Here is an 8,950-nt window from a genome sequence, read left to right as displayed (position 1 = left end):
TTTGGTCCGCCGCTGAGGAATTTCTAGGTAACCTCCGCAAGTAATAATAATAATACACCGCAGTGGTTCGTAAAGAGCCCCGGAGTCAATGACTTCGACGGTAACGTGTGCGTGTAATGCGTACCAAACCACAACAAGCCTTTCCGCCGGTTCGGGTTTTTTTTTGCCGTCCTCGACTCGTCGGTTTCAGGATATTTTTCACAACAGAAACTGTCCGGTACGACCATGCGGCATCGACGACGTTTCCCGTATCCCGTTTTGCGGAATTCCCACCGGTCGCGGTATCTTAACGACCACGGTATAATTCGTCCGGGACAGGTTTCTGTGTTGTACCGCGGTTCGCTACGTACGTGTATGCATTACCGGTGTTACACGCCTCTCTCGGAAGCGTCATCGTACGAGGCGCCCTCGAGATGTTATGCAAACCAGACATGCTCGTCCGATCAATAATAAAACACACGGTAATAAACACACACTTTCTATTTTAATATGTTATAATGGTCCGCACATCGTTGACATTATTCATACGTTTTCCGTTACACGTTCACACAGAAAATTATGCACGCACGCGCGCAGACACCTATTGTATTTCAATAGTAGTCTAATGAAGCGACGACTATGGTTGGGTTCGTACGATATATTTATTTTTATTTTTTTTTCGCAAACTGTGAAAATTTCACTTTTGAGAATTGCATTCAGCGAAGAAGAAAACTTATTTCCCTAAAATACTCGAATGTGTTATTATTTATAGAAATCATATACCGTTATGACCTGTACATCGAGAAATGCATTTTCCAACGCGTGCTGTAATTATAAGTTATGACTACGATGTATCATTAAACTCATGCTTAAATTATGCAATTACACGCATGTATACAAATTTGATAGACGCTATTTCTTTGAACTCAATCATAATATCATAAAAAAAAAAAGATAAAACCACCGTGATAAAATAATGAATAAATGTTATACGAGTAGATACATAAAGGTTAATCGAGATTTTATTGACTTTTAATATACCTGACGATGAATTTTTATTTGGAAACCGGTCCTACTTTACAAATATATTAATACTTTAGGCTAAGCATTTACTTATTTATTTATAAATTAACTTACACGTTATACATTATACATTAACCATTTATTAATTTTTTCTTTTTTTCTTATCTTATTCAATATTATAATTGTTATAAGATAGTTAAAAAATAATTTAGAATTCAATTAAAGTTTTAATTTCTAAAGTAGAAGGGACTTTTTTTTGAGTAGATAAGTAAAAATGTTAAATTAATATAAAGTTAGATAAGAGGAGATCTGGTTTTTAGGTTTTAATCATTAATAATTATGAAAACTATCTTACCAATTACTTGTAGATGATATATAAAAGCAGTTTATTTTGAACTACAATTCTAAAAGGACAAATCATTTAAATATTTATTATAATTTGCAAAATTACAATTTAAATGAATTTTAATGTACAGTTTTAAATATAAAAAATGCTCCAGTATTATAACATTTAAAATAATTTATTTGATTTTTTTTTTTGTTATTATTTGTATTAAAAATTAAATCAAAAATTGTTCATTAACCCACATAATTGTGTAATTTTCGTAATTGTTTTGTCGAAACAAAATTAGAAAATTCATAAGATTACTTAGAAAATTATCAAATTTTTTGACTGTTAATATTGAAATTTTTTAACAAATAGTGAAAAATATGTTGGTCCAATCATTAGGATTATATAAAATAAAATCAATAATACATATTTATTATTTATCTCATTGAATTATAATTAATTATCATCTAAATTTGAAAATTACTTTTTCCACCATGATTATTAAATTAACTTTTTATTTAATTAACTTGTACACATCATTGCATTCGTTACTCAATAATTACATAGTTGTTGCATTGAAATTTATAATTCACAGTCTGTTTTTTAGGAGTACCAAAAGATTTTTATGCAATTAAGAAAAAAGTATTCCTGCAAACAGGCGTTCCAATACATGCATAAGAAAATTGTGAAAATCGAAATAATTATACTTTTTGATAAGGTCCATCATTTTTTCTCAAAGTAAAATTTAATTTTCTCGGGAGTAAAGTGTTGACCTTATCTAATTAAAATGTCTTATTTCATCTTTACTGAAGGTCAATATTACTAAGGCTGCGTATGCAGCATATAAAATCACAACTTAAACGGAACATGATGTATTATTTAAATAATTGTATATTAAAACTCAAAAAGTATATATATTATTGTTTTTCGTGTTCCCAGTAATTAAGATAGTATCATCAATAATTCAAACTAAATCTCTGTGTTAACGCAATATTGTACAAGCTTCTCGTTAGTAATTTATTATTGATAACTAGAGCGCGGATTTATATTTAATTGCATATTGATTCTAATTGATCGTATAATATGCTAAGTTAGCACAACATTAGTTTTGTGACATAACGATTTAAAGAATTAAATTTTTTTGGAACATATTTTTGCATATTTTGATATTTTCCAATTTATTTTTATTTTTAAGGCTTCTTTTACGTTTTTAATTGCATATTTTATCTTTTAGTGCATATTTCCATGTTTTTTTGTTTTATTCTTGTTTTATTATTTTTGAAATATTTACTAGGTACTGTAATATAACGGGTAAATCTTTTTTTGGAAAATGTAAAAAAGTATTAACCAAATATGAAGACAATGACATACCAAAATATTAAAATTTTTAAATGGTGAAAGTGAATCAATTCAAACCGGCGAGGATTTATCTTGAAATGAACTGATATATTTTTTAAATACTTACCTATTACTTTTGTAGATGTGGAAAGATAATTTTCAAGATATAACAATTTGTTAACTGACAAACACCAATCAATGACTTTTGAAAATATAACTAAAATGATTGCTGTACAATGCAATGTGCATTTAGGAATTTTAGGACATACTTTTGATATTAATTGATTTCTTTTTTGTTATAATTTCGATATTAATTGATTTATTTTTTTTTATAGATGAAAACTAGCTACAAATGATTTTGGTTAGTAAATTCCATTAAAAAGAAGAAGAAGAAAAAGTTTTTACAGTAGGGTTACAAAACATAAATGTAATTTTTTTTATATATTATTTCAATAATTAAATGTTCAAAAATACAATTTTTTTTTTTTGCTAAATTTCGAGTGCATATTTTTTTGCCTTAATGCATTTTTTAACACATTAGTACAAAAACTTGTGCGTTTTAAAGATTTTTTATCGCATATTTAGTCAATTTTTAATGCATATAAATCCACGCTATATGATAACCATTGCAGTAATCGGTTTAAACCGTTAAACATAGCTTAACAAGTTAACAGCTGCGTGTACCACTTTTGATACATGATTCATTTGTCATTCAAGCAAACACAAAAAAATGCAAATGCCTGAATAAGGTTGATTGAAAATTTGTTTTCCTTGCGGATTACGAAAAATTTTCCTGTATAAATCGTATTCACATGTATGTAACCTATTTGGTACTCGTAATACTTTTTTCAAAGATTCCAATGTACCCATTATGGTATACAATCACTTATTGGCACGAACGGAGTGGTACACGTAGCACCAGGTAATATACTGAAAAATAACGTAGCGATTCACCTGTTAACGTCTCGTAAATCTCATGAAAACTATAAGACTTAAAATAAGTAAAACTAAATTAAATTAAAAATTGAAAATTATTAATTGAAAATGAAAAATTAAAGTCACATATAACTCACAAAATACTTGTTTAAAATGTAAAAATTAAAAAAAAAAAAGTTAAATAATTTAGTTCAATGGTACGTGAAGCTATTTATAGAAATCTTAACGATTTATTCAAGTGCAGATTTTGTTTTAGGAAATTTATTTATTTATATACAAAAATAAAATTATATTTAATAAATACATAATAATTATAATTAACATATAAATCCGTCATATTTGAGATGTTTAACTTATTTAAAATAATTTTAATACTCATTATTTCTTAGACTAATTTTAATCTGTCGTTTTCTGAAATCAGTCAAATTGATATTGCGATATGATTAAATTCCCCAAAAAACAGTCTGATTTCTATAGAATTATTTCTCTAACTAATAAATTAATATAAATTTCTTTTGCAAAACTAATAACTACAAAGCTGGAAAATAGGCAAAAAACTATACACAAATGTTAAATTAATTTCCGATAAAAGTTTTTCAGGATAATTCATTCTGATGTATACAATACTCAAATATTTATATAGACTATAGAATTATTAAATTTATTATATATTTGTTTTAGATAAGGTATAATTTGTTATATTCTTTATTGTTATGTTATTTTTAAATTACTTTGTGTAAGGGTGATTATATTAGAAGGTATTATTTATTTTTTCATTTATTAATTTTTTTATGAATTGAAGCACTCTATAAAAATAAAATAAAATATTATAAAATTTAAATTAAATTAAAAATGATTAAATAGTTAATACTTGTAAATTAATATATGAAAAAGAAAACTAATATTTTATATATTGAAATAAATAAATAAATACTTATCGTGGAATATTATTATATTTATTTATTTTTATACAAAAAATATTGTTTACTTATTCATATATATATTATAATAAATACATTGACAATAATCACGAAAATACGATTATAACAAATTTTAATCTTAAAAAGAAGGATTTTATTTACTTTTTAGTAAAAATGATAAAGAAAAAATAATAAATTAAATGAAATAAAAATATGACTGAAGAATAAATTCCGAAAATAAATTAGTTTAGTTTTTAATCAATTATTCAACCTTAATACATGTTTTTGAAATTAACTGATACATATAGATTGATATCATTGATAGATATGGTATTAACAAAGAATTATCCTTTATATATATATATATGCTACTCATTATATTGTCATTCTTGCCTCTTTGTCATGTCACAACGATTTCCGTTCAAAACAGTCTATTCTTAATTAAAATTTCTAATAAAGTATTAGTTTACACCTTTTTTGTCGCTAATAAAATTTATATTTCTCTATCATTTCATATCACAAGTTTATTTTAGGCAAAAGGGTTACTTTTTCATTTTTTGCTTATTGACACTCAATATAATTATAACATTTAAATATCTTTTTTTTTTTTAGTAACTATTTAATTTTTATATTTTTGCTTAAATGAAATTACCTTTGAATGCCAGAGGATATCTTCTATTTTTTGTTTATAAATTAACATAATTCAAATTAATTTAATATGAACAAAGATAAATTGAATTATGTTTTCTGAAAAAAAAAAAAAGAGAGAGAGAGTACGCTTATAACTCGAATACAGTGCAGCGTTAATTTAATTTATTCGATATAATACTAAATATAATATACATACATAATATAAGAAAATATAGTAAAAAAAATTAAATAAAAATATAACGTATTTCATAATATTTACACGATAAAAGGAACATAGCGAATGATAAAACTAAATATAAACTAAATAAAAAATAAATTTGTACACAAAAATGTTGCAGTGTAGATTATTGACGTTCAGATAAACGACGCTTAGTGAAGTGGTACATTAGGTACATCTTCAGATACTCTAGTTAGGTTAAAAAATACTTATCGTATGTATTTGTTTGTTATCAAAATTAACTGATGACCTTTACAAATTGTCCAGAAGTATCGTTTGATTGTGGAAACGAATATTATAATATTATCAGCGAATTGAATAAAGCTGATAAGGGTGAAAACGAAGACAACAATTGTTGCAAGAAATCCTCTGATTCGGGTGTGATCATGTTGACTGAATTCAATGAAAATCCTACTATTACCGACGTCGTTATGATATTTTTTATCAACTTTTTTAGTTTTTTTTTTTTGACATTATTTGATTGTATTTTTCGTTTCAACTAATTTTGAAATAGAATCTAGTCACTTAGACGAGTCAAAAGAGTATGTAGTAAGCACTGAAGATAATTGCTGCAAAATGATCTCCAAATTCATCGACCATAGTGACACAGAAAACATTACAAAACAGGACCGTATAATAACCATTAAAACTAGTGTTAACGATAAAAAGTGTATATATATATATATATATATAACATTGATTAAACATACATATGTATATGTATGTTTAATCAATGTATATACATAGGAAACTAATTTGTTATAAATAGAAAAACATGTATAATGGTAACGGGGTATTTAACAGTTTATGTGTTATCAGATTGGCTGGATTTAATGAAAATCTGTCTATGGCAACTGCCATTAATAGCATTAGCCACAAAATTACTGGTGCCAACCAAGTCCAGACAGCTCGACTAAACAACGAATCAAAGGAAAACAACCAACATTATATTAATTGCGTATCAATTACAAGAACTACCCCAATAGATCTTGAGGTAAAATTAATGGACAATGAGAATTCTACATTCACTGAAAAAAAGGTCTGCAAAATGACTAATACACTCACGGGTCATAATGAGTTGATTGCTGTCCAAATACATGATCAAATCGAGACCGTCAATATTACTATGAACAATTATAAGTATATATATATATATATATATATAAATAGGTTGATAATAAATAGAAAAAGTGTATAATATTATATTTCTTTTTTTAGAAAGAAAAGTACAGACAATAAAGTAGAAGCACATTTAAAATGTGATCCGATAGGCGCCCTGCAAGAACTGTGGTATGTCTCGAGATTAGATATTTCCGGAATATCAGTTTTTCGAAGAAGGAGATAGTAAAACTTTTACATACTCAGTTGTGTGTACTGTAATGACATTCACTATCAGGGGTAAGTGATTGAATTAAAATTTCTATTCTTGTCCGAAAAAATAGTAATGTTCCTTTATACCGATTGAAGTCAGTGGTGTGTTTAAAAAAATTGCTAAACGACTAACTACTACGGAAATGTACTACAAAATTAAAAATGTTTCCAGTAGTAAAGTTCATTTGGCAAAAGATGTCCCTGAAAAAAATGTCGGAAGTCATGGAATGGTTAGTGATGCACATGTGTTCACGTTAGCGAGATTCCACCCAGAACCGGATACTACAGACGTCGTTGACGCACCAACATTTACTTCAGGCAATGAAAAGAAATGCGTAAAAGTAAAAAAAAGACTCAACATTTAAAATGCGCAATGACGTTTTAAGTCATCCGGTATCACTTGAAGAACACGATACTGATCGTCTGATCAATGTCTTCCAAATTCCCTAACCGCAATGAATATCACGTGTCACATGTAAACAAATCAGTTATCGTTAACGAAGACAAACAATCATTATTTGCTTCTGTAAACGTTGAGTTTGCCAAACGATTTCGACTATCAAATAATCCGGGTGATTGTGAATTGAAGGTAATCACATTCGCCTAACCACAACCATCGCATACGAGTATACATACTATGTAGAACGTGTTTTATATATACAATTGTTATTATGTCACAGGAAATGAAATTCATAAGCATGCTTACGAATGACGAGCTTTTGCAACAAATCGCCGAAGTGTAAAAGTTAATTTTGAATTATGAAATTTTCGAATGCTGCCAAGTCAAGAAGATGCGGCTTATGAGTGTTTGACGCGCTTCAAATCAATTCTAGAAGATTAAATGTACATTATAAATCAAAGCATTAGATTTCTATAGTAAGTTTATAAAAACTATTATGAAGTAAAAGGAAATTTATCGCTCATTAACTACTACGATGCACTTTGAGCGGCTCAAAACCAAAATTGAAATTTTTTTTTACACCTTATATGCTAAATTTTCTGTACGTACTAATATATACAATTGTATTATAATAGTGTGGAACGAGCGGATGAAAGAGAATTTTAAAGTCCACCGATCGTCTGTGTTCGGATCACTATGCTCAACAATAAGACTCGATAGCATTTTAGCATTTAAGATTGTTAGCATCAAAACCGTACAAAAACAGTACAAATTGAAAATATTTTCAACACATTATGTAATTATTCAACCCACTTCGGGTAGAATATCTCTTTTCTTATCGATATCTACTATTTAATGCATTTAAGAATTACTATTTGTAATTTAATCAATTGTTAAAAAATTGTTAAAAATTATTAAATAAAATTACAATGAATGTTTACAATTATAGCTCTAGAAAATGTAGTAAACGCTATAATATGATTTTAAAAATACTTATATAATCACTTGAATATGCACTGCAAATACAAAAATATGTGAAAAAAAATATCATATATAAATATTTTTTCCCTTTTACTATTAGAATACCAATCGTGTCACTGATACAAATAAATACATAATTTAAATCAAAAGAAAAAAGTTAGTTAATTAATATAAATTAATAACAAATATAATTCAGAATACAAACAGGATTTAATAAAAATTGATATTTTAAAGTTAAAATTTGCAAATTCAAAAAAATATATATAGAAAAAAAATATTAATGATTTGTACAAAAACTGATGAGAAATCGGGCCCTGGTGATTTTTACAAAGTTGAGGAAGTCGAGGGCTGATGGTGGAGAGACTGTGTCTCATATTGGCTTCTAGAGTTGTAGAACTAAAGTATACTATAATAACACTACATAACTAGCGACTGCAAAATAACTAACAATGAGCCCGGTTAAGTCGATAAGATAATCGATAATGCAGTGATTTCGCTTTAATAATAATACTGCACGTGATTATAGGACCTTAATAGTAAATATTAATAATAAAAACATACAAACTTAAAGGTATGCTATTTACATGACAGTTGTGGTATGGTTTTATTGTAATTAATTGTTTTCTCATTTTTTTTTCCTTTTCCCGAGGAGATTTCGTGTCTTCCCTACACTGAGTCCATGTCACCCCGGTTGAGAACCACTGCCCTAATATAATAATTACCTATATTATATATTAATTATAATCATATTTATATATGTTTATATATTTGTATATATATATATTATCCAAGGAGTTTTATTA

The 8,950-nt window shown here is 26.8% G+C and overlaps 1 long non-coding RNA gene across 1 annotated transcript; it reads left to right on the top strand.

Moving 5' to 3' along the window:
- Positions 1–22: 22 nt before the first annotated feature.
- On the top strand, positions 23–8,014 carry LOC112684547. Its single transcript, XR_003148715.1, has 6 exons — positions 23–461; positions 6,215–6,535; positions 6,614–6,793; positions 6,939–7,355; positions 7,447–7,642; positions 7,802–8,014. It is a non-coding gene; the product is annotated as an uncharacterized LOC112684547 (long non-coding RNA).
- The last annotated feature ends 936 nt before the right edge of the window (positions 8,015–8,950 follow it).

Source organism: Sipha flava, unplaced genomic scaffold, assembly GCF_003268045.1.
Source record: "Sipha flava isolate LNK unplaced genomic scaffold, YSA_version1 252_pilon_pilon, whole genome shotgun sequence".
Lineage (NCBI taxonomy): Eukaryota > Metazoa > Arthropoda > Insecta > Hemiptera > Aphididae > Sipha > Sipha flava.
The sequence above is the reverse complement of the archived record's forward strand: the minus strand, read 5'-3'. Positions and strand labels throughout refer to the sequence as shown.